Raw genomic sequence first — 24,844 nt, forward strand, 5'->3', positions numbered from 1 at the left:
CACATTATAAAGTGTATTTTTTGAGCTGAGGTAGGGGCATCTGAAGAGATACAAACATTTGCTACAGGGTAGCCTACCTTACCTTTTTGAGTGCTGATCCTAGAATAGGTCATTGACTTAAGTGCATGCTACTGGAAGTTGTGGGTTAGAGACTGTTGAATTTAGTCCTAGAAGGATCACAGAGGGATTGTCTTGTAATCATAATATGGGTAAGTATAACATTTTAATGCTTAATGCTGATACATGCACTTCACGTACTCCCAAGGGCGTGATGTAGGGAGGTGCCTGTTTGTGTCCAAACCTTGTGGACTGTGCACAAATCTATGGGCCATGTGCTACAGCAACATGTATGAAAGCTGTTATGTAAAGTAAGGCACATTATTCCAGTGAAGTGCCGTGACAGTGGTTCAAATGAGGGTAATGGCTCAGATGGCCATGTTGTGGGGACAAAGGGAATGGTGTGAGAATAACTTGCTCACATTATTATACAATTAATGGCCATGATTTGAGAAGTGTTTTGGCTTACTGGATGTACACATCTGAAGGGTCTAGCTGACTGGTAGCAGCCTAGGTTAGACCGTTACACGTTTCAGATGCTAGGCAGTGCAAAGGTGCAGATGTTCTGCTCCCAATGTAGGGATACCACACGAAAAAGTTCCAACCGGCCACTGTGTACAAACTGTGTAGCACAGAGGCCATGGCAAGGTACAAACCCTCCATAGACCTAGCTTTTTATTTTAGTACAGCTATATTGCATTTTCTGAGCTGGGAGTAGACATGAAATTGCAAGACAACTAGAAGTTTGTGGTTTGACATTTGGCCTATGCCAACTTGTGATAAGCTGCTGGTCAGCAACCAAAAGTCAGAGATTCCTATGACTAAGGACACCTGCAATATCAGATAAACAATCAAAAGGAGAAGTAAGTGGGTGTGGGTGAAATTGTAACTTCAGCAAGAGGATAGGGGCATTACAAGGACATACATCAAATCATTATCTAATAAAAACAGATGCTTATGACAGGCCTTAAACCTGTCCATGCAATGAAGGAATAAATGAAAGGCGTTGGAAGATGGTAGAAAGTACTGGAACAGGATTCACCATAAAAGGAAATAGAATATTCTGGAAAGTTGCATATTCATTAAGTAGGAATGGTAATTAAGATACTAAAGAAAGAAAAGTATTTAAAAGGAAACAGAACTGAAGATGGCAAGCCTCAATATGTCTACATTAGTAGGTGGACATATTGAAAGCTCCCAGGGAAAGCCCTGTTTTTATTTGCTACATATTATACTGTATTGGGAATTTGTTAATATTTCAATAATTACTAATTGAATACATCTTTATTAGGTCTAATACTTATTTAGTAGCTAGAGCTTTTCTTGCCTGGGGGAGGGAACATTTCTAAAGGGTCCACCCTCCAGGAGAGCTCCGAAAGGCTACTCCTGTCCCCAAGACAAACACAGAAGTATGCGAAACATCATACAGTACACGCAGGCCCTGTGAGCTACCTTGTCCATTGATGCATCATTTCTATTCACCCTCTCCTTGGCTGACGTGAGGCCTGCAGCTATTTCTTTGTGGTAGCCACTGCGTTTTACCCACTAGATGGACAGGGCCATTAGATGGGGTGGAACAGCAAAACTGCAGTAGTGAGAGGTGCAGACATGTGCCATGCACTACGTCAGCTGTTACCACATACCATTTACCATGTACACAAAACTATCTTGTAGTCTGAGTGAGGAGGCGTGGCCAGTGCTCAGCAGCCAGCATGCGCCTATCATCACACAATGCCCAATAGCCAGCACAGTTGGACCTGACCCTTTACTGTCTAGTGATTGTGTGGCGAGACAAAGGAACAAACACAGTACTAATTACATCGTAATTTGTACATTGTGTGCAGGCATTGCTGACAGCACCGATACATTCACCGTTTGACCACCAACAGGTAAACCCAAAGTAGGCATGTGGCAATCCTATACACCTCTTTCTCCCAGCTTGTGAGCCCTTTTACGTAGCAGCAGCAAACTCAACGCAACTTTAGCTCTTGCTAAAACATAAGCGCTGCCAGACTACCGCAGCAGGCTGATGGTAGTTCCCAGCCCCAGTGCTTGCCTTTTCCAGTGCTACAAAAATATTTTTACTTTTGAAGTGCCAGTGTGGACCTGGCAGTAATTGGAAAGTACTGTAATAATACTGGGATAACACTACGTCCTGGTTTCAAATAACTATATACTATGTAGAAACCGTTGAATTCTTTCTGTACTTATCTATTTTTATTTCATTTTTTACTATGCTGTGTAAACACACTATACCAAATTGTGTTAGAAGTGCTCAGTGAAACACATATTCCTCTGGTTATGGTTGGACTCCGGGAGTGGAGGGTGCTCCGCTGGCAGAGGGAATAGAACATTAGGAGTGAAGTCCAGATGAAGTTCGATTCTCCTGACGACGCTAGTAACAGCGAAATACCATGTGTGTTGGGAATTGATGAGAGAATTGAAGATAGCATTGAAAAAAAAAGATTTATTGATGAGAAGCTGCATCAAGGATGACAGCCTAACTGTAAAGTTTTTAATATCACATCTTCACACTCACGTCACAAGCTCTGGCAACCCACTGGGTATCTGCGCTATAACAAGATCACCAGGCCACAGCTCATTAATTGATGATAATATACACTACAGTATGCTCCATGATGTAGGAGGCAGGGAGGGCTGAAGTGCAATGATGCATGATTAGACACATAACTATCCCAGTTGACTCACCAGAGGAATGTGTGTTTCACTGAGCACTTCTAACACAATTTAGTATAGTGTGTATACAGTAATTGGAAAGTGCCACACACTGCCTAGTTACTGGCAGCATAGCATAGGAGACCTTACCTATTGCCGCAACCCATGAAATGGTCGCACAAGCAACTGAATTACTTGCTGTGCCGGTATTTCTTGAAAATCAAACAGTAAAACCAAATTTTTACTCACGGCAGTAAAAGGGGACCTCGGCGCCCGACAAAAACATGCGCTGCCACCAGTGCCATGTCCCCTTTTGCCACAGCTTCATAAAAGGAACCCTGGGTGACAGGGTGCTACCCCCAGCGCATTCACTCCCATCGCACAGCATGCCCAGCACACCAGTTCCTCTACAATAAAGCGAAGATACATACCTGTAGCAGGTGTTCTCCGAGGACAGCAGACTGACTGTTCTCACTGATGGGTCGATGGCCACGGCGGCCCCATGAACGGAATTTTTCAAAGCAAAAAATCTTCAAGGCTTTGACAGAACCTTCTGGCATGCGCGCAATGCGCATGAACGGCCGTCTTCCCGGCCGTCGCGTGACAGTCCCGCTCAGTTATATCCAAAAGCAAGAATTAAAGGACAGCAACTCCAAAGATGAGGTGGGCGGGTTTGAGAGAACAATTAGCCTGCTGTCCTCGGAGAATACCTGCTACAGGTATGTATCTTCGCTTTCTCCGAGGACAAGCAGGCTGCTTGTTCTTACTGATGGGGTATCGCTAGCACCCAGGCTCACTCAAAACAAATGAACACTGGTCAATTGGGCCTCGCAACGGCGAGGACATAACTGAGATTGACCTAAAGCAGAAACATCTAACAGAGTGCAGCCTGGAACAGAATAACAATGGGCCTAGGGAGGTGGAGTTGGATTCTAAACCCCAAACAAATTCTGCAGCACCCACTGCCCAAACCACTTGTTGTGTCCAGTATCCTGCTGAAGGCAGTAGTGAGATGTGAATGTGTGGATTGATGGCCATGTCGCAGCCTTGCAAATCTCTTCTATAGTGGCTGACTTCAAGTGGGCCACCGACGCTGCCATGGCTCTAACACTATGAGCCGTGACATGACCCTCAAGATTCAGCCCAGCTTGGGCATAAGTGAAGGAAATGCAATCTGCTAGCCAACTAGAAATGATGTGTCTCCCAACTGCGACTCCCCTTCTGTTGGGATCAAAAGAAACAAACATTTGGGTGGACTATCTGAAGGGGCTTGTCCGCTCCATGTAAAAGGCCAATGCTCTCTTGCAGTCCAAGGTGTGCAACTGACTTTCAGCAGGGCGGGTATGAGGACGGGGAAAAAATGTTGGCAAGACAATTGACTAGATCAGATGGAACTCTGGCACCACCTTCGGCAAGAACTTAGGGTGCGTGCAGAGAACTACTCTGTTGTGATGAAACTGGAGATAAGAACATGCACTACTAAGGCCTGAAGCTCACTGACCCTACGAGCTGAAGTAACAGCCACCAAGAAAATGACCTTCCAGGTCAAGTACTTCAGATGGCAGGAATTCAGTGGCTCAAAAGGAGGCTTCATCAGCTGGGTGAGAACGACGTTGAGATCCCATGACATTGGTGGAGGTTTGACAGGGGGCTTTGACAAAAGAAAACCTCTCATGAAGCGAACAACTAAAAGGCTGTCCAGAGATAGTGCTTATCAACATGTAGAGGGTAAGCCTAATTGCACTAAGATGAACTCTTACGGAGTTGGTCTTGAGATCAGACTCTGACAAGTGTAGAAGGTATTCAAGAAGGGTCTGTGTAGGACAAGAGCGAGGATCTAGGGCCTTGCTATCACACCAGACAGCAAACCTCCTCCATTTGAAAAAGTAGCACATCTTTGTGGAATCTTTCCTGGAAGCAAGCAAAACCCGGGAGACACCCTCAGAGAGACCCAAGGAAGCGAATTCTGCACTCTCAACATCCAGGCCGTGAAAACCAGGGACCGGAGGCTGGGATGCAGAAGCGCCCCCTCGCTCTGAGTTATGAGGGTTGGAAAACAGTCCAATCTCCAGGGTTCTTCGGAGGACAACTCCAGAAGAAGAGGGAACCAAATCTGACACAGCCAGAAAGGAGCAATCAGAATCATGGTCCTGCCGTCTTGCTTGAGTTTCAGCAAACTCTTCCCCACCAGAGGTATAGGAGGATATGCATACAGAAGGCCCTTCCCCCAATGAAGAAGAAAGGCATCCGACACTAGTCTGTTGTGGGCTTGAAGTCTGGAACAGAACTGAGGAACCTTGTGATTGATCTGAGTGGCAAAAAGATCCACCGAGGGGGTGCCCCATTCTCGGAAGATCTTGCGTACGATGCCCGAATTGAGTGACCACTCGAGAGGTTGCATTATCCTGCTCAGTCTGGTCAGCCAGACTGTTTATGCTGCCAGATAAGTGGCTTGGAGAAACATGCCCTAACGGCGAGCCCAAAGCCACATCTGGACGACTTCCCGACACAGGGGGCAAGATCCGGTGTCCCCTGCTTGTTGATGTAGTACATGGCAACCTGATTGTCTGTCTGAATTTGGATAATTTGATTGGACAGCCGATCTCTGAAAGCCTTTAGAGCGTTCCAGACCGCTCGCAACTCCAGGAGATTGATTTGAAGACCTGTTTCCTGGAGGGACCAAACTCCTTGAGTGTGAAGCTCACTGACATGAGCTCCCCACCCCAGGAGGGATGCATCCGTTGTCAGCACTTTTTGTGGCTGAGGAATTTGAAAGGGATGGGATCGAATTGTCCACCACTGAAGGGAATTGTGAAAATCGGTGGACAGCTGGATTGCATCCTCTAGATCCCTTGCAGCTTGATACCACTGAGAAGCTAGGGTTCACTGAGCTGATCTTATGTGAAGACGGGCCATGGGTGTCACATGGACTGTGGAGGCCATATGGCCTAGAAGTCTCAACATCTGCCAAGCTGTGATCTGCTGAGACGTCCTGGCCATGGAAACTAGAGACAGAAGATTGTCTGCTCTCGCTTCTGGAAGATAGGCACGAGCCGTCCGTGAGTCCAGCAGAGCTCCTATGAATTCCAGTTTCTGAACAGGGAAAAGATGGAACTTGGGGTAATTTATAAGAAACCCGAGCAGCTCCAGCAGTTGAATAGCCATCTGCATGGACTGTAGAGCTCCTGCCTCTGAGGTGTTCTTCATCATCCAATCGTCGAGAAGGGAACACATGCACTCCCAGTCTGCATAGCAACGCTGCAACTACTGCCAGGCATTGCGTAAAGACCCTGGGCGCAGACGCCAGACCAAAAGGCAGCACACAATTCTGGAAGTGCTGCGCTCCCAGACAGAATCGAAGATACTTCCTGTGAGCTGGAAGTATCGGGATGTGTGTATAAGCACCCTTTAAGTCCAGGGAGCATAGCCAATCGTTTTCCTAAATCATGGGAAGAAGGGTGCCCAGGGAAACCATCCTGAACTTTTGTGGGACGAGCGAGGAATTTGTTCAGGGCCCTTAGGTGTAGGATGGGACGAATCCCCCCTGTGTTTTTTTGCACAAGAAAGTACCTGAAATAGAATCCCAGCCCTTCTTGCCCTGGTGGAATGGGCTCGACCGCATTGGTGCTGAGAAGGGCGGAGAGTTCCTCTGCAAGTACCTGCCTGTGCTGGAAGCTGAAGGATTGAGCTCGCGGTGGGCAATTTGGAGGTCTGGATTTCAAATTGAGGGAGTATCCTAACCGGACTATTTGAAAAACCCACTCGGAGGTTATGAGAGGCCATCTTTAATGAAAAAATTTTAACCCCCCTCCCCCCCCAAGCCGTCCGGCACGGACACCTTTATAGCGGTTATGCTGCACTGGAGGCCAGTCAAAAGTCCTTCCCTTGCTTTTGCTGGGGAGCCACAAGGGGCCTGCTTTGGCGCACACTGTTGACGAGAATGAGCGTGCTGGGGATGAGCCTGAGAAGGCTGTCGAGAAGGAGGATTGTACCTACGCTTGTTATAAGCATGGGGGGTATTCTTCCTTCCCCGGAAAAATCGTCTACCTGATGAGGCAGAAGCAGAAGGCACCCGGCGGGAGAGGTTGTCCATAGCGGTTTCCCGCTGAGTGATCTGATCAACCACTTGATCGACTTTCTCACCAAAAATATTATCCCCCCGGCAAGGGACATCCGCAATCCGCTGCTGGACTCAATTGTCCAGGTCAGAGGCACGCAGCCACGAGAGTCTGCGCATCACTATACCTTGGGCAGCGGTTCTAGATGCAACATGAAAAGAATCGTAAGCACCCCTGGACAGAAATTTATGACACGCCTTCTGCTGCCTGCCCACCTCCTGAAAAGGCTTGCCTTGCTCCGAAGGGAGCTTATCAACAAAGTCTGCCAGTTGCTTCACCGTGTTCCTCAAGTGAATGCTCGTGTAGAGCTGGTAAAGACTGAATTTTGGCCACGAGCATAGAGGCCTGATACGCCTTTCTCCCAAGAGTCCAGGGTTCTAGATTCTCTCCCCGGTGACACCTAGGCAAAGTCTCTAGAACTCCTGGCTCTTTTGAGAGTGGAATCTACAACCATAGAGTTGTGAGGTAACTGCGACTTCATCAGCTCAGGTTCTCCGTGAATCCGATATTGGGATACAGCTTTCTTGGGAATGGTGGGATTACTCAGCGGTTTCATCCAGTTCCGCATAAGAGTCTCATTGAGCATATTATGCAAAGGAACCGTGGATGACTCCTTAGGTGGCAAAGGATAATCAAGGACCTTGAGCATCTCAGTCCTGGGCTCATCCTCAGATACCACAGGGAAGGGAATAGCCACAGACATTTCCTGGACAAATGAAGATAAAGAAAGACTCTCCGGGGTAGAAAGCTTTCTTTCTGGAGAAGGAGTAGGATCAGAGGGAAGACCACAAGACTACTCAGAAACCTGGGATCTTGCCCTTCATCCCACGAGGCATCCTCATCGGTATCAGACAAGAGTTCCTTAACTGCAGTCCGAAACAGGGCCCGTCTCAACGCCGAGGAAACACGTCCTCGATGGCGATGTCGAGAAGTTGACTCCCATGCCGGCGGCGATGAAGCTCCCTCCAGCGATGTCGACGGGGAGTCAACCTGGGTGGCAGTTGACACCAATGCCGCAGGCGGTACCGGCGTCGGAGACCTCACCACAGGCGTAGAGCCAGCTGCAGCCGACTGTACGGAGGGCGCAAGCACCCCTGGTACCGGAGCAGACTGACGCAGCAATCCTTCCAGAAGACCAGGAAGAATGGCTCAGATGCGCTCGTCTAGAGTCGCTGTTGAGCAAGGCTGCAGGGTCAGTGCAGGAATCGGCGTCAGAATCTGTGAAGGTTGAGGAGGCGGTACCAGGCTGCCTGAAGACCGACACCTCTTGTATGAAAGGTGAGTGTTCCTCCCAGCATCGGCACTTCACGGGTGCCGAATCCTTCGACGCCCTGGAGCTCCCAGTACCATGCTTGGAAGAAGACCGATAATGATGCTCCTTCGCCTTCGCTCGATGCACATTCATCAATACTCCTCGGTACCGACGAGGAGGACGTGGAATTCACGTCTCCTGGGGGTCGGGTCCGAGAGTGGTCGGTCCCGGTGGGCCTGCACAGCAGGAGACCAAGACAGGTGGAGACCCACTCGATGGCTCACTGCTCCCAGCGTGTGGTGGTCTCCAGACAGCCATTACCTGCGCTCCTTTAGTCAATGCCATCCCCGGTACCGATGTCGACAACACCGAGAAACCGGACGAAGCTCCGAAAAGTCGATCACAAAGAGCTTGTCTCGACGCCTGTGTCCACTTTTTCAAGCTAAGACACAATAGTCTGGGCGATGGTCGGGCCCAAGACACTGAAGACACCACGCATGGGGGTCGGTACCCGAGATCGTCCGGTTGCACCGAGTACACTTCTTGAAGCCGCTGGGAGTCCTCGATGACATGGATGGAAAAATAGCGGCTGCGAGATCAAAATTCATGATTGTGCCAAAAGGGAGAGCACAAAAAAGAGGGGCCACGGCGGAAGCAAAAGGAAACTTGGGAAGGGCAAACTAAAGAAATAAAGATTTCTACTTTTTTTTTTTTTTTTTGTAAAACGCAAGGGAAGAACAGGGAAAACAGAAGAAAACCGGAGAAAATCTCCGGAAAATACTGGCCGAAATCTCTTTGAGGGGTCTGAAGAGACAAGAAATCGCTGCCTCTCTTCACCGCAGAAAAAAAAAAAGGTAACTGAGCGGGACTCTCGCGGAAAGGCGGCCGCGCATCCGCAGTGTGCGCGCCAGAAGGTTCTGTCAAAGCCTTGAAGATTTTTTGCTTTGAAAAATTCAGTTTGTGGCAGCCGCCGTGGACGTCGACCCATCAGTGAGAACAAGCAGCCTGCTTGTGCTCGGAGAATACTTTTCTACATTAACAGGCGTTGAGATATTTGATGCACGTTACTGTTTAATGCGCCAATGTCAATAATGCCACCATCACTGTCCTAACGTCCCATGCGTTACTGTAGGCACGTGTTGTTCTCGGCATGAATGCGCGTTAAACAACACGTTACCTACATACACGCTATTTTTCTTAGCACAGCTTAGTAAACATGCTCCTTGATGTCTTACCTTCTATGGTTAATAGGTCAATGATATATCATGGATTTATTGTATTCAACCTGAAGATACTCTTGCAAACTTTTCATTCATTTATTTTATATTTTACTCTTCATATATGTACATTTATCAAGTATTTTATATAAGTACAGTATTTTTGTTACGTATTTCTAATATTCATCATTTAATGTCATGTCTTGCTATTTCTAAGTTTTATGTTAATTTTTTCAATATTGTTTTTAGTATTTTATGGTTTACACTAGCTTTTACATGTTTTATAGACTGAAGCAGGCGTGTTGGTACTGAAACACGGCAACTGTGTCTAAGTCACTTGGTGTTTCTCAATAAAGACTTGAAATTGCACATGCGTCTCCCTTGTTATTTTGAAAGAGCCAGCGTACCCTACTGTTTTTATTTTTGCTCAATTGACTGTTGTAGGGATTGAGTGTTCCTTCACTTTTGTGGCTGTTCATTGTTGATAGTTGTTCCTTCCACCACTTCTAGATATTTATATACACATTCCTGTTCAAGTTCCTTTATTTCACAGTCAATCAGAAAGATGTTTTCAATTTTGCTCAACCTTCCCCTAAGGAAGAACTCACCTTAGGATGTTTGTGCACATTTTTCTCCAGTGTGGATACTTTTATGCTTTCTTAGATCAGATTTGCTGTGGAAATATTTATCACATTCAGAACATTTATATGTTTTTTTTTTCTGCAGTGTGTACTCTTCCATGAATTCTGAGGTTACCTTTTTGACTAAAGCATTTACCACATTCAGAACACTTAAATGGTTTTTCTCCAGTGTGGACTCTTTCATGAAGTCTGAGTTCAACTTTTTGATTGAAGCTTTTACCACATTCAGAACAATTATATGGTTTTTCTCCAGTGTGGAGTCTTTCATGAATTCTGAGATCACCTTTTTGAGTGAAGCTTTTACCACATCCACAACATTTATATGGTTTGGTTCCAGTGTGGATTCTTTCATGAATACTGAGAGAAAGCTTCAGCCGGAAGCTTTTACCACATTCAGAACATTCAAATGGTTTTTCACCAGTGTGGATTCTTTCATGCATTCTGAGGTTACCTTTTTGATTGAAGCTTTTACCACATTCAGAACATTTATATAGATCTTCTCCAGTGTGAATTTTTTTATGAATTCTGAGACATACATTATGCCGGAAGCTTAAACTACAATCAGAACATTTATATGGTTTTTCTCCAGTGTGGATTCTTTCATGAACTCTGAGATAAAATTTACGCCGGAAGCATTTAGAACATTCAGAACACTTATAAGGCTTTTCTCCAGTGTGGGTTCTTTGATGAATTATGAGGTCATATTTTTGATTGAAACTTTTACCACATTCTAAACATTTATATGGTTTTTCTCCAGTGTGGATTCTTTCATGAATTCGAAGCTGACTATTTTGACTGAAGTTTTTACCGCATTCCAAACATTTATATGGTTTTTCTCCAGTATGAGTTCTTTCATGAGTCATGAGGTCATGCTTTTGACTGAAGCTTTTACCACATTCAGAACAGTTAAATGGCTTTTCTCCAGTATGGATTCTTTCGTGAACTCTGAGTAGATATTTTCGATGGAAACTTTTAGCACATACAGAACATTTATATGGTTTTTCTCCAGTGTGGGTTCTTAAATGAATTCTGAGGTTAGTTTTTTGAGTGAAGCTTTTATCACATACTGAACATTGAAATAGCTTTGCTCCCTTGAGGTGCATTTCATGCACTTGTTTCTTGCTAATGCTGATTGATTCTCGTTTTCCTAGGTCATATACCTGACTGCATTTTTTATCATGTACTGAACATTTTGGTTCTCTTTCTTTGGGAACGTTTTGATGAATTGTGAGCTGTGATTTATACGCAAATGATTTGTCATACACTGTACACTGAAATGGCTTGTCTTGTCTTTGAATTTTTTTTTGTCCTTTCAGGTTTGACTTCCCAGTGAACATTTCCTCACCTGTAGTGCTCTGACAAAGATTCTCTCTGCTAATGCTCTGATTTTGTCTGAGATTTGGGTAGTTGGTGGAATTTCTCTCTTGTTCAGTACATACATTTGAAGTCTCTCCTTTTAGGGTATTTTCTTTCACGCTAGGTGGACTTATGCTAATAATACCTCCCATACTATCAGTTGAAGGATCTGGGCTCTCTCTAGAAGAGTCTTTGTGTTTCCATTCCTCCCTCTGCTGCCCATTGCAAAGATTCATTCTCTTATTGCCAAATCCATCATCTGTTGGATAAAAATGAAAGTATGTATATACATTATACAGTTAGAGTATGACGTACATAGATAAATATACACCTGTCTACAAACAAATGATTTCTGTGGGTAAGTGAGCAATGGTACATGAAAAGACAGACCATCCTGATATCATCCGCTGCTTCTGGACATCTCATCCTCCCCTCCAGTCTCTGCCGTGATTCTCTTCACTCTGATTATATCCACTAACCAAAAACTCTATGGAAAAATTTTGAACTACTCCATAGGAGAAGAGGAGTGGGAACAGAACCATGCTCTTCAAAAAATAAAAAACAGACCGAAGACGTCCAATATTTAAAGGTTCAGTTTATTGAAGGAAGACTCTACAAAGTACCCTGTTCTTTAGCAGTCTAGCAGCTATCGTTTCCATTGCATCACTCTATCCCACTTGGTCCTCGAATCGTTTGAGACCAAATACTCAGACTCCTGAAGAAGGCACTTCCAGTGCCGAAACAGGGTACCTTGTAGAGTCTTCCCTCAATAAACTGAACCTTAAATATTGGACGGCTTTGGTCTGTTTTTTTAAGAGCCTGGTTCTGTTCCCACTCCTCTTTTGCTCCTGAGATTATTCGTGGGACATCACTGTTCTTTTCCACCCCGGTGGTTTTGCTGTCCGGAAATACTCCATAGCATATAGCAAAGGACTTTATTATAAAGGAATTGTTGGCTCACCGCTCTTGGTATCAGTATCCTCCTCTCCTCCCTCCAGCTGGTCACAGACAGAAGTCTCTTCCATTTTCAGGATCTCTACTGTGAGATCAGCAGTATAACTTTGGCTTCCTGTAAGAAGAATGGAAAAATAACTTCAGGTTTTAAGACATAATAAAAGCTAAACTTGGCTAAAACTGAGTTGATGGGAATTTTATAACCTCTGAATATGTAAATATCCTGATGGAAGGAGTTAAGGAAACTGAACCATTCCTACAATATTAAGGTACTAGTTTAAACAAACTTGATAATACCACCTTTCAAATTTATCAAAATGGTTTTCAATGACAATATAATATATAAACAGGATGAAGAGATTGCCATTAAAAAAATAGGAACTAACCCAATCAGCAAGGCCAAACATTCCACACACATCAAACCTAAGAACAAGCACAGATTAACCCTTATCCTACCACAATTCTTATGCAAATACTTTATGAAAAGAGTAAGTCTTAAATCTTCCCTTAAATTGTGTAAAGGATTGTGTAATGAAAACTGCTGAATATGTCCTTTGTTATAGAATCCCACCTCTCTTCATCTAGGTGCTCTTCCTCTCTCCCTTCTTCAAATGTTCCTGACTCCAAACACTGAGACTAGTGGTGACCCTCTTTCCTCCACCTGAAGCATCTTTCAGGGCCTATTTACCTCCACCCTTTTTTCATACTCCCTCCCCCCATCTTCTATCCCCATCCTGTCTCCATCCATTCCACTAATGCCATGTTCAGTCATTCTGCCTCACTTTCACCTTCTACTGCTATCGGTGGTCCTTCTTACATCCTTTCCTTCTGGAGTTGCCAATTCGGCCATCTTTCCTCATTCTTCCCGTTGATCTCAGTGGGGGCCATCTTTCCTTCAGCCTCTTACAGTAAGACTATCCTGCCTGCCTCTTTCATACTGGTAGCACTGTGCGGTTCACACAAAATAAAAACCACAAGCTGTTGGGTAGATGGGAGGAAGGTTTAGCATCTTGGAGCAACCCTGAGAGAGGCCCAAGATAGATTACAAAAACTGATAAAGGATGAGACAAGAGATTTTGAAAGAAAATGTAGGGAAGGACCAGACAGAAATGGGAAAAGGGTGAGAGACTAAGATAAAGAAAGGAAAGAAAGGCAAATCAGATAATGGAAGGAGAAAAGTAGAAATAAGGAAAACAGAACAAAACACATCCACATGACAAAGGTTAGAAGCAGGGACCATGATTAAAACACCTCATTCTCGCTGTGCCTGCTTCAGAGGAACTGTCTTTCTTGTAGAACCTGTTTGGATCAGTTCATTTCTAGCTTTAATTCAAGCTACATCACCTGTTTGATGCAGTTTCTCACATGTGCCTGTGGTGGTCAGATTTCCTCTTTCCTCAGATCCCTGAGGCTGAGAACCGAATCCCTCTTGCTGAAATCGGATTAAAATGTCAGGCTTGACATTGTGACAGTCTGTTATAGGAAAAAGATAGTAAAATAGGGCCTATAAGTGCTTAGAATTATGCTGTTTTCACTTCCACTGAACAAAAAAAAACAAAAAAAAAAACACCAGGTACTGCTGTACTGATCATCATTAGAAATGTATTCTACCAATACCCTAATCATGGTAAAATTATGTATAATCATACCTGATAATTTTCTTTCCATTAATCATAGCTGATCAATCCATAGACTGGTGGGTTGTGTCCATCTACCAGCAGGTGGAGATAGAGAGCAAACTTTTGCCTCCCTATATGTGGTCATGTGCTGCCGGAAACTCCTCAGTATGTCGATATCAAAGCTCCATCCGCAGGACTCAGCACTTAGAGAATTACACCCACGAAGGGACACTCTGCCCAGCTCACCACCGCCGAAACGGGGGAGGGGAATTAACCCAGCTCATCCCCACACAAGTGGGGGAGGGGAATCCGTCCAGCTCATCCCCGCGGAGCGGGGGAGGGACACCACACCCGCCGATGCGGGGGGATCTGGCTTATCCTGCAACCGCAACCGCGGGAGGAGCTGACTGACCCTAACACCGCCGAAGCGGGAGGGGTACAAAGCTGCCCTACAGCCGCACGAAGCGGGAGGGAGTGCCGGCAGAATTTATGTCTCAATCCAGCCCCGTAAAACGGAGGGGAGAGGAATGCAGCAGCTCACTGTAACACAAACTCGTCTCAACTCTTGAAGAATCCAAGTGAAAGAACTTGAACACGAAGTCTTTCTGAAATAACTGAAGACTAAACTTGAACCTGAAATGCAACCAGAATAAAAACAGAACAGATATCTGGGAGGGGCTATGGATTGATCAGCTATGATTAATGGAAAGAAAATTATCAGGTATGATTATACATAATTTTACCTTCCATATCATCAAGCTGATCAATCCATAGACTGGTGGGATGTACCGAAGCAGTACTCACCCAGGGCGGGACATTGAAATCCCTGACCTCAACACTGAAGCTCCAAACCGGGCCTCCGCCCGTGCAGCCACAGTCAAACGGTAATGCTTGGAGAATGTATGAGCCGAAGCCCAAGTTGCCGCCTTGCATATCTCTTCCAAGGAGACGGATCCGGCCTCTGCCATCGAGGCCGCCTGAGCTCTCGTGGAGTGAGCCTTCAGCTGGATAGGCGGCACCTTCCCCGCGGCCACATAAGCCGCTGCAATGGCTTCCTTGACCCATCTTGCCACTGTAGGCTTAGCAGCCTGCAGACCCTTACGAGGACCTGCAAACAGGACAAACAGATGATCCGATTTCCGGAAATCATTGGTCACTTCCAAGTATCTGAAGATGACTCGTCTCACATCCAGATATTTAAGAGCAGAGTACTCCTCTGGGTAGTCCTCCCTACGAAAGGAAGGGAGACAGAGCTGCTGATTCACATGGAAGCGAGAAACAATCTTGGGCAGGAAGGAAGGCACTGTGCGAATAGTCACTCCTGCCTCAGTGAACTGCAGAAAAGGCTCTTGACATGAGAGCGCCTGGAGCTCGGAAACTCTTCTGGCTGAAGTGATAGCCACCAAAAAGACTGCTTTCAACGTCAGGTCTTTCAGAGATGCCCTCGACAAGGGTTCAAAAGGCGGCTTCTGCAATGCTCTCAGCACCAGGTTGAGATTCCACGCAGGCACCACTGAGTGCAGAGGAGGGCGCAGGTGATTAACTCCCTTGAGAAAGCGCACCACATCTGGCTGCGAAGCCAGGGAAGCACCCTTCAGGCGGCCCCTGAAGCAAGCCAGAGCCGCTACCTGGACTTTAAGGGAACTGAGCGACAGGCCTTTCTCCAGACCTTCTTGCAGGAACGCCAACACTGAAGAAATTGGAGCAGTGAAGGGAGAAAGTGAGCCTGCTTCACACCATGCTGCAAAGATACGCCAAACCCTGGCGTAAGCAGTAGAAGTAGAGCGTTTCCTCGCTCTCAGCATAGTGGCGATGACCTTGTCTGAGAAGCCCTTCTTCCTCAGACGCTGCCGCTCAATAGCCAGGCCGTAAGACCAAAGGGAGAGGGATCCTCCATCACCACGGGACCCTGATGTAACCGGCCCTGCTCCACTGACAGCCGCAGAGGATCGTCGACTGAGAGCCTGATCAAGTCCGCATACCAGGGACGTCTGGGCCAATCCGGACCCACCAGGATTACCCTGCCGGGATGCTTTGCCACCCGGTCTAGCACCCTGCCCAACATGGGCCAGGGCGGGAACACATAGAGGAGCTCTTGTGTCGGCCACTGTTGGAGAAGAGCATCTACTCCCAGGGATCGAGGGTCCCGTCCTCTGCTGAAAAAGCGCGGCACTTGGCAATTGGCCGATGACGCCATCAGATCTAGGCTCGGCTGGCCCCAGCGCTTCGTGATGTCCAAGAACGCCTGAGCAGATAGTTGCCACTCTCCGGGCTCCAAGGTATGGCGACTGAGAAAGTCCGCCTTGACATTCATGACTCCGGCAATGTGGGCCGCTGAAAGCTGCTCCAGGTTCGCTTCCGCCCACTGGCAAAGACTCATAGCCTCCTTGGCTAGAGGGGCGCTCTTGGTACCTCCCTGGCGGTTGATATAGGCCACAGCCGTGGCATTGTCCGACAGGACCCGTACAGGCTACAACACCAGTACCGGGATGAACTCCAATAACACCAACCGAATGGCTCTGAGTTCCAGGAGGTTGATAGACCACTTGCCTCTGCAGGAGACTAGAGCCCCTGCGCTGTCCTTCCCAAGCAGTGGGCTCCCCAGCCCATCAAAGAGGCGTCTGTCGTGACGACAATCCACTCCGGGGTCACCAGAGGCAATCCTGCAGACAACTTGTCTGTCTGCGTCCACCAGCTCAGCGCCTTGCGCACTGCTGGGTCCACGGGAAGGCGCACAGCATAATCCTCCGACATCGGAGTCCAGCGCAGCAGCAGAGATAGCTGTAGTGGTCTCATATGAGCCCTGGCCCAGGGCACTACTTCCATCGTGGCCGTCATAGAGCCCAACAGCTGCACGTAGTCCCAAGCCCGAATAGGAGAGGCTACTAGGAACTAGTCCACCTGAGCCTGAAGCTTGACAATCCGATTGTCTGGCAGGAACACTCTGCCCACTTGGGTGTCGAATCGAACTCCCAGATACTCCAGGGACTGAGTCGGGCGCAGCTGGCTCTTCTTCCAGTTGATGATCCATCCCAGGGAGCTCACAAGAGCAACTACCCGGTCCATAGCTTTGCCGCACTCTGCATAAGAGGGGGCTCGGATCAACCAGACGTCCAGAGAAGGATGGACTTGTACTCCTTCCTTTAGCAGGAAGGCCGCTATGACCCCCATTACTTTGGAAAAGGTCCGCAGAGCAGTAGCCAACCCGAAAGGGAGGGCTCTGAACTGGAAGTGTCGTCTCAGGACTGAAAAACGCAGAAAGCGTTGGAGAGGAGGCCAGATGGGAATATGCAGGTACGCTTCCTTGATGTCCAAGGAAGCCAAGAACTCTCCTGCCTTCACTGCCGCTATAACAGAGCGGAGAGTCTCCATGCGAAAGTGCCTCACTTTCCAGGCCCGATTGACCCCTTTGAGGTCGAGGATAGGCCGGACAGAACCTCCTTTCTTTGGAACCACAAAGTAAATGGAGTAACGTCCCTTGCCAATCTGATTTTTTGGCACCGGAACGACCGCACCCAGGCGGATCAGGTTGTCCAAGGTCTGCTGCACTGCCACAGCTTGACCGGAGACTTGCAGGGAGAGAGTACAAACCCGTCTCTTAAGGGTTGGCAGAACTCTAGCTTGTAGCCGTCTCTGATGACTTCCAGCACCCAAGCGTCTGAAGTTATAGTGGTCCACTCGCCCAGAAACGAGGACAGCCGTCCTCCAATCTGCACTGGGGCGTGGACCAAGGCCCCGTCATTGGGTACGAGACCCTGGGGGAGGACCGGAGGGAGCACCTCCGGGACGGCGGTCTCTGCGAAAGGAATGCTGCTTGGGGGAGAAATTCCTCTTGAAGGAAGAGGGGGCAGAGGAACCCGACTTGCCCGGGCGGTACCGACGGGCTTCCAGCAACCGTCCTCTGGAGGTACCGGGACGAGTACTAGCCCGAGCCCTGACCTCTGGTAATTTCTTGCCCTTAGACGTGCCGAGATCGGACACGATTTTGTCCAGCTCGACCCCAAAGAGCAGCTTGCCTTTAAAAGGCAACTTAGCCAGGCGGGATTTAGAGGCGTGGTCAGCAGACCAATGTTTCAGCCAAAGCCACCGCCGCGCAGAGACTGTCTGAGCCATGCCTTTAGCTGAGGCTCTCAAGACATCATACAGCAAGTCTGCCAAATAGGCTAAGCCCGATTCCAGGGCCGGCCAATCAGCCCTCAAGGAAAGATCCGAGGGGGAAGCCCGCTGCACCATAGTCAGGCACGCCCTAGCCACATAGGAGCCGCAAACTGAGGCCTGCAAACTTAAAGCAGCTGCCTCAAAGGACGACCTTAAGGCCGCCTCCAATCATCTGTCTTGGGCGTCCTTTAGGGCCGTGCCACCTTCCACCGGCAACGCCGTTTTCTTAGTCACCGCAGTGATTAAAGAATCCACGGTAGGCCACAGATAGGCCTCACGTTCACTCACAGCCAAAGGATAGAGGCGGGACATAGCCCTAGCCACTTTAAAGCTCGTTTCCGGGACATCCCATTGAGCCGCAATTAAGGTGTGCATGGCATCATGCACGTGGAAGGATCTAGGCGGGCGCTTCGTCCCCAGCATAATGGCAGAGCCAACAGGGGCTGAGGGAGAGACGTCCTCCGGAGAGGAAATCTTCAAAGTGTCCATGGCCTGTAAAAACAGGTTGGGCAAATCCTCTGGGCTAAAAAGCCGCGCTGCAGAGGGGTCATCCGCTCCATCCGAGCGGGGATCTATCTCCTCCAAGGAATCCGCAAAGGACCGTTGGGAGACCTCAGACACGCTGCCCTCATCTACATCGGAGGAGACAAAGTCCTCCAAGGCCTGGAAATCAACCCGAGGGCGTTTACTTCTGGGAACCTCAACCTCTTTATCAGAAGAGGGAGCAGGGGCAGCGTTTTGCATGAGGAAAGCCTGATGCAGCAGCAAAACAAACTCGGGGGAGAAACCCCCCAGACTGTGCACTTCCGCAGCCTGGGCAACAGCCCTAGACGCACTCTCAACCGGCGCTCGCAATAGCGGGGGAGAGACATGCTGCGCATCCAAAATGGCGTCCGGCGCGAAACTCCGCGAAGGAGCCGCGCGGGAAGAACGGCGCTTAACTTTAGCCGCTTGTGCCGTCGCCCAAATTAAGGGCGTTCATGGCATTAATGTCTCCAACCTCAAGGGCGGCCCACGAAGAAGCCGTCCGAGCCGCGTGGCCGGCCAAGATGGCGGAGGCGAGGAGCGGGGGATGGGCGTTTATGGCGGGAAAAAACCGACCTGCTGAGATAGAGAACATACAGGAGGAGTTTCCGGCAGCACATGACCACATATAGGGAGGCAAAAGTTTGCTCTCTATCTCCACCTGCTGGTAGATGGACACAACCCACCAGTCTATGGATTGATCAGCTTGATGATATGGAATTTAATATTAAAGGTAGGCAACTCTTTTCCTCAACAGCTACAAAAATCTCTGAAGTGGACACTGCTACTGCATAAACATAATGGGAATCTCTGCTATCAGAATTTTTTTTTTTGTTTTGTTACAGACTGTTCTGCATCTAGTTGCTATAGATCAGAAATCAGATTCTGCCTGACACTACCAACTGGAAATCTGCTACATCATTTTGGATCTATGAGAAGAATAAGACAGATCTTCAGCCTGCACTGTAGGGCACTAAACAAATATTCAAAAGGGTTTAACCAGGCAGGAGAGTCTCCTGCCCAGATAAACCCACTTAATGACCCAGCATACAAAATCAGTGGTAATTAACTGGTTACTGCCACTAAATATCACTGCTAACTGGCCATTTCCTAACCAGGGGCAGGGCACTTACATAGTCAGCAGTCATTTTCAGTCCACTATCTGCTTAAGTAACCAAATAAATTTAGGACAGCAAAAAGCTAAATCTGACCAGAAACTGGACTGAATATCGGCTGTTGCCCTTTTACAAAATCTGAAATAATTGTTTTCTAAATGGATATCCAAGGTTAACCAGGTCTTCAAATGAGGTCTGATGAAGGTAAATGCTCGCTCATGAGTATATTATAAGCATAAATAGGAGGAAACGAACTTAAAAGACTGGTGGGCCGAATGTAACGATGTACAGGGAAGATATGACTTCCGTGTTATCAAATAACGCAGTGCCCCATTATACAGAGCCCTACAAACTAAGCAAAAAGCCTTGAAGTGTAATCCTGTATGTCATTTAAAATTTAATGCGAGTACTTGCACTTGCAAAGTGATAAACATAGGAAGAGTAATCCAAACTATAGCTCCTTAGGAGTCATGACCCAGGAAAAGGATCTAGGTGTCATCATTGATACACTGAAACCCTCTGTTCAATGTGCAGCAATGGTCAAGAAAACAAATAGAATGATTACGAATTATTAGGAAAGGAATGGAGAATAAAAGAACAATGCCTCTATATAGTGTGAATGCACCTCAAATATTGTGTACAATTCTGAATTAGAAAAGGGACAGAGAAGGGTAACCAAGAGTAATTTTCTATCCCCATCCTGCCTCCATCCATTCCGCTAATGCCATGTTCAGTCATTCTGCCTCACTCCAAACTTCTACTGCTATCAGTGTGGTCCTTCCTACATCCTTTCCTTCTCGAGTTGCCAATTTTGCCATCTTTCCTCATTTTTCCCGCTGACCAGTGGGGGCCATCTTTCCTCCAGCCTCTAAAAGTAAGACTATAAAAGGGAATGGAATGACTCCCCTAGAGGAAAGGCTAAAAAAAAGTTAGAGCTCTTCAGCTTAGAGAAGAGATGGCTGAGGGGAGATATGATAGAGGTCTATAAAATATGAGTGGAGTGGAATGGGTAGACATGAACTACTTGTTTACACTTTCCAAATTGAAGTTCCCATGTAAATGTTTGATAAACTTGGCAAGGGAAGCAGAATGCCATTTTTGATCTATCATATTTGGAGAGATTTCTTCAGGATAAATTGTTCAATTAGTTACAGTTGAGAAGGATTGGATTCCATGAAGTATAAGACATATGATTTCAAGAACTTGGGTTGTCTTGCTTAGTTATATTTATTTTTCTTTTGATTTCTCTAATCCGCTTTCTAGTGTGACCTATGCCACCTATTTTGTTTTGTATTGTTCTTCTGTGGTTTTATATATGGAGGGGCATTTTTGATATGATGTATCAATAGAAATCAAACAAAATAAAACATGGAAAAGAAAATAAGATGATACCTTTTGTATTGGACATAACTTAATACATTTCTTGATTAGCTTTCGAAGGTTGCCCTTCTTCCTCAGATCGGAAATAAGCAAATGTGCTAGCTGACAGTGTATATAAGTGAAAACATTCAAGCATTACTATGACAGTCTGACAGGGTGGGAGGAGGGGGGTGGGTAGGAAGTATGCATGGGGACATCAAAGCATATCATTGATATTCTAACAGGATGGGTGTGGATAGGTGAGAGGAGGGTGATCAACAGACATATACAGCTTTATGGTTTATAATGGGCTAGGAACCCCAGATCCTTGTTAAGTCCTTTCTGTTGGGTGTTAAAATATTCAATCATTCTGACTTCAAAGGTCTTACGTTCTTGTATGGTTTTAAAGTTACCTTTCAGGATTCTCACTGTGAAGTCACTGGTACAGTGTCCTGGTCCTGTAAAATGTTGACCAACAGGCGTGGGAACCCTGCTGGCACCAGTATTGTTCATATGATGTCTATGTAAATTGAATCTTGTCTTAAGCATCTGGCCTGTTTCTCTAATATAGCATCCTTCGTTACATTTTTTACACTGAATGATATATACCACATTGGAAGATGAGCAAGTGAAAGATCCCTTTATGTTGAATATCTTTCCTTTGTGGATGACTTTGGGGTCCTGTGAAATATTTTGGCATAGTTTGCAACTGGATAAATTACAGGGAAGTGTGCCCTTCTGTTCCTTTTCAGTCTGTGATGGAAGTTTACTTCTGATTAGCTTGTGTTTTAAATTGGGTGGCTGTCGGAAGGCCAGTACTGGTGGGGATGGGAATATCTCTTTCAGTAATTCATCCTCCTGGAGTATAGGTTGTAGATCTCTTATGATTTTCCTCAGTTTTTCCAGCTCTGGATTGTATGTCACTACAAGCGGGATTCTGTCTGTGGATTTTTTCTTTTTGTACTGTAGCAGATTCTCCCTGGGTGTTTTGAGGGAGGAGGCAATATTCTTGGAGATTATTTTGGGGTTGTAGCCTTTCTGTTTGAAGGATTCAGTCAGCCTGTGTGACTTGTGTGAGTGGGTTCCAGCTTTGTTTTTGTTTCTCCTTCCTAGTGTGAGTAGGTTCCTGTGCAGCTGTCCGCTGCTTGTGTGAGTGGGTTCCAGCTTTATTTTGCCTCACTAGTGTAAGTGGGTTCCTGTATCTAGCCTTGCTGCCTTTGTGTGGGTTCCAGTTTATGCCCGACTTCCTGTGTGTACGGATTCCGGCATTACCTTACTTCCTGCGTTTGGGCTTCCTTAACTCTATCCTGCCTGGCAGCCTGCAGCCACCTTTCTCTGTCTGTAGGGATTCAGTCTATTGTAGTTCCCTACTATGAACCAAGGGCTCATATCTCCAAGTCACAACAAAGTGTTTTACAGAGTGAGATATGGGCCTGGGTCTTCTTGCACTGTACCAACTACTAGCCTATTCAAGGGCCCTGCTTGCTGCTCTGAGGACTGGCTATAACATCTGAAGTTGTCAGAGGCTGGTATGTACTGTTGCTTCCACATCATTTGGGGTGGGGGGAGGAGGAGGGAGAGCGGGGTCACGCCTTAATCTCATAAGTACATAAGTATTGCCATACTGGGACAGACCAAAGGTCCATCAAGCCCAGCATCCTGTTTCCTACAGTGGTCAATCCAGGTCACAAATACCTGGCAAGATCCCAAAAAAGTACAAAACACATTTTATGCTGCTTATCCCAGAAATAGTGAATTTTCCCCCAAGTCTAATTTAATAATGGTCTATGGACTTTACCTTTAGGAAGAAGTCCAAACCTTTAAGCTCTGCTAAGCTAACCACCTATACCACATTTTCTGGCAACGAATTCCAGAGTTGAATTACACGTTGGGTGAAGAAATATTTTCTCCAATTCGTTTTAAATTTACTACTTTGTAGCTTCATCGCATGCCCCTAGTCCTAGTTACGTCAGACAAGGGCGGGACACAGGGAGGTAAGGAGGCCCGAAGGGAGGCGATCTGCTGCTGCCTGCAGCGCTTTCACATGGAGGTGAGAGGCGCTGTGATTTCAATGCAGGGGACCTGGCCCAGCGGCAGACGGATGAGGCGACCCTCAGGGGGAGGAATGCTGGCTTCGGCCTAACCCCTGGTAAGCCTTTCCTCAGCTGAGAGGTACCCACCTCTACCACCGGCTGCCTTTCAGGTGCTGTGGAGGACTTGCAGCTCATCTGCATATCCTTACAGCCTTCTCCGGGGTGACACCCAGGTCCACCCCGATCCACTCAGGGCCTCCGCTCTAGGTGCCCAGCGCTCCCACCAGGTGCTGTGGACGACTTGCAGCCCTTCTGCATTTCCTCACAGCTGTATCCGGGGTGACTCCAGTTCCACCCCGACCTTCCCAGGGCCTTCTCTCCAAGTGCCCAGAGTTCCCAGGTGCTTTTTGGCTAGGATCAGGCGACCCTCAGGGGGAGGAATGCTGGCTTCGGCCTAACCCCTGGTAAGCCTTTCCTCAGCTGAGAGGTACCCACCTCTACCACCGGCTGCCTATCAGGTGCTGTGGAGGACTTGCAGCTCATCTGCATATCCTTACAGCCTTCTCCGGGGTGACACCCAGGTCCACCCCGATCCACTCAGGGCCTCCGCTCTAGGTGCCCAGCGCTCCCACCAGGTGCTGTGGACGACTTGCAGCCCTTCTGCATTTCCTCACAGCTGTATCCGGGGTGACTCCAGTTCCACCCCGACCTTCCCAGGGCCTTCTCTCCAAGTGCCCAGAGTTCCCAGGTGCTTTTTGGCTAGGATCAGGCGACCCTCAGGGGGAGGAATGCTGGCTTCGGCCTAACCCCTGGTAAGCCTTTCCTCAGCTGAGAGGTACCCACCTCTACCACCGGCTGCCTTTCAGGTGCTGTGGAGGACTTGCAGCTCATCTGCATATCCTTACAGCCTTCTCCGGGGTGACACTCAGGGCCTCCGCTCTAGGTGCCGCGCGCCTAACGGCGCGCGGGGCATTTTTCTCTTTGTATCTAATCTTTTTCCAGTTGCTAAAGTACCTTAATCGTTTATGGCCCCTATTCACATTCTCTTCCTAGCTCTGTCCCTTCCTAATCTTTTCCCTCACCCCCTACCTCTCTCCGCTACAGGAACTCACTTCCCATCCATTGACTTCATCACCTCACCTTCTCTCCTACCCTCTTCCTCCTTTTTGGCTTTTAATCTCCGTCTCTTTCTTCCCTCCATTTTGCCTTCCCCATTCCACCTAAATACCTCTCGCCTTCGACGCCTTCGTGGCCACACCTCTCCTACTCTCCTCCGCTCTCTTTTACTCCTTCTCTTACTCTCAGCTGGTGACATCAATCCCAATCCTGGCCCTCCTCACCAACTATTATCCAAACTCTACAGATCTCACCGTGACCTCTCTAACCTCATCTCTATTCCTCTACTCCCCTCCTCTTCTCTGCCCTTCTCTTGCGCCCTATGGAATGCCCGCTCTATCTGTAACAAACTCCCCTATATCCAGGACCTCTTTATCTCGCGTCACCTCCATCTGCTCGCCATAACAGAAACCTGGCTCTGCCCTGATGACTCTGCTTCAGTCGCAGCCCTGTGCCATGGCGGTTATCTATTTTCACATACTCCTCGCCCTGCTGGCCGTGGGGGCGGTGTTGGACTACTTCTCTCTCCCTCCTCCAGGTTTCAACCCCTTCTTCCACCTCAATCTCACTGTTTTTCCTCCTTTGAAGTCCACTCTATCCGCCTTTTCTCTCCTCTGCCTCTTCGAATAGCGGTCATTTATCGTCCCC

At 47.4% G+C, this 24,844-nt stretch overlaps 1 pseudogene; it reads right to left on the minus strand.

The window, feature by feature from the left end:
• LOC115463701 overlaps nt 1-24,844 on the minus strand; it is a 750,344-nt pseudogene that overhangs the window by 713,547 nt on the left and 11,953 nt on the right.

Source organism: Microcaecilia unicolor, chromosome 2, assembly GCF_901765095.1.
Source record: "Microcaecilia unicolor chromosome 2, aMicUni1.1, whole genome shotgun sequence".
Taxonomy (NCBI): domain Eukaryota; kingdom Metazoa; phylum Chordata; class Amphibia; order Gymnophiona; family Siphonopidae; genus Microcaecilia; species Microcaecilia unicolor.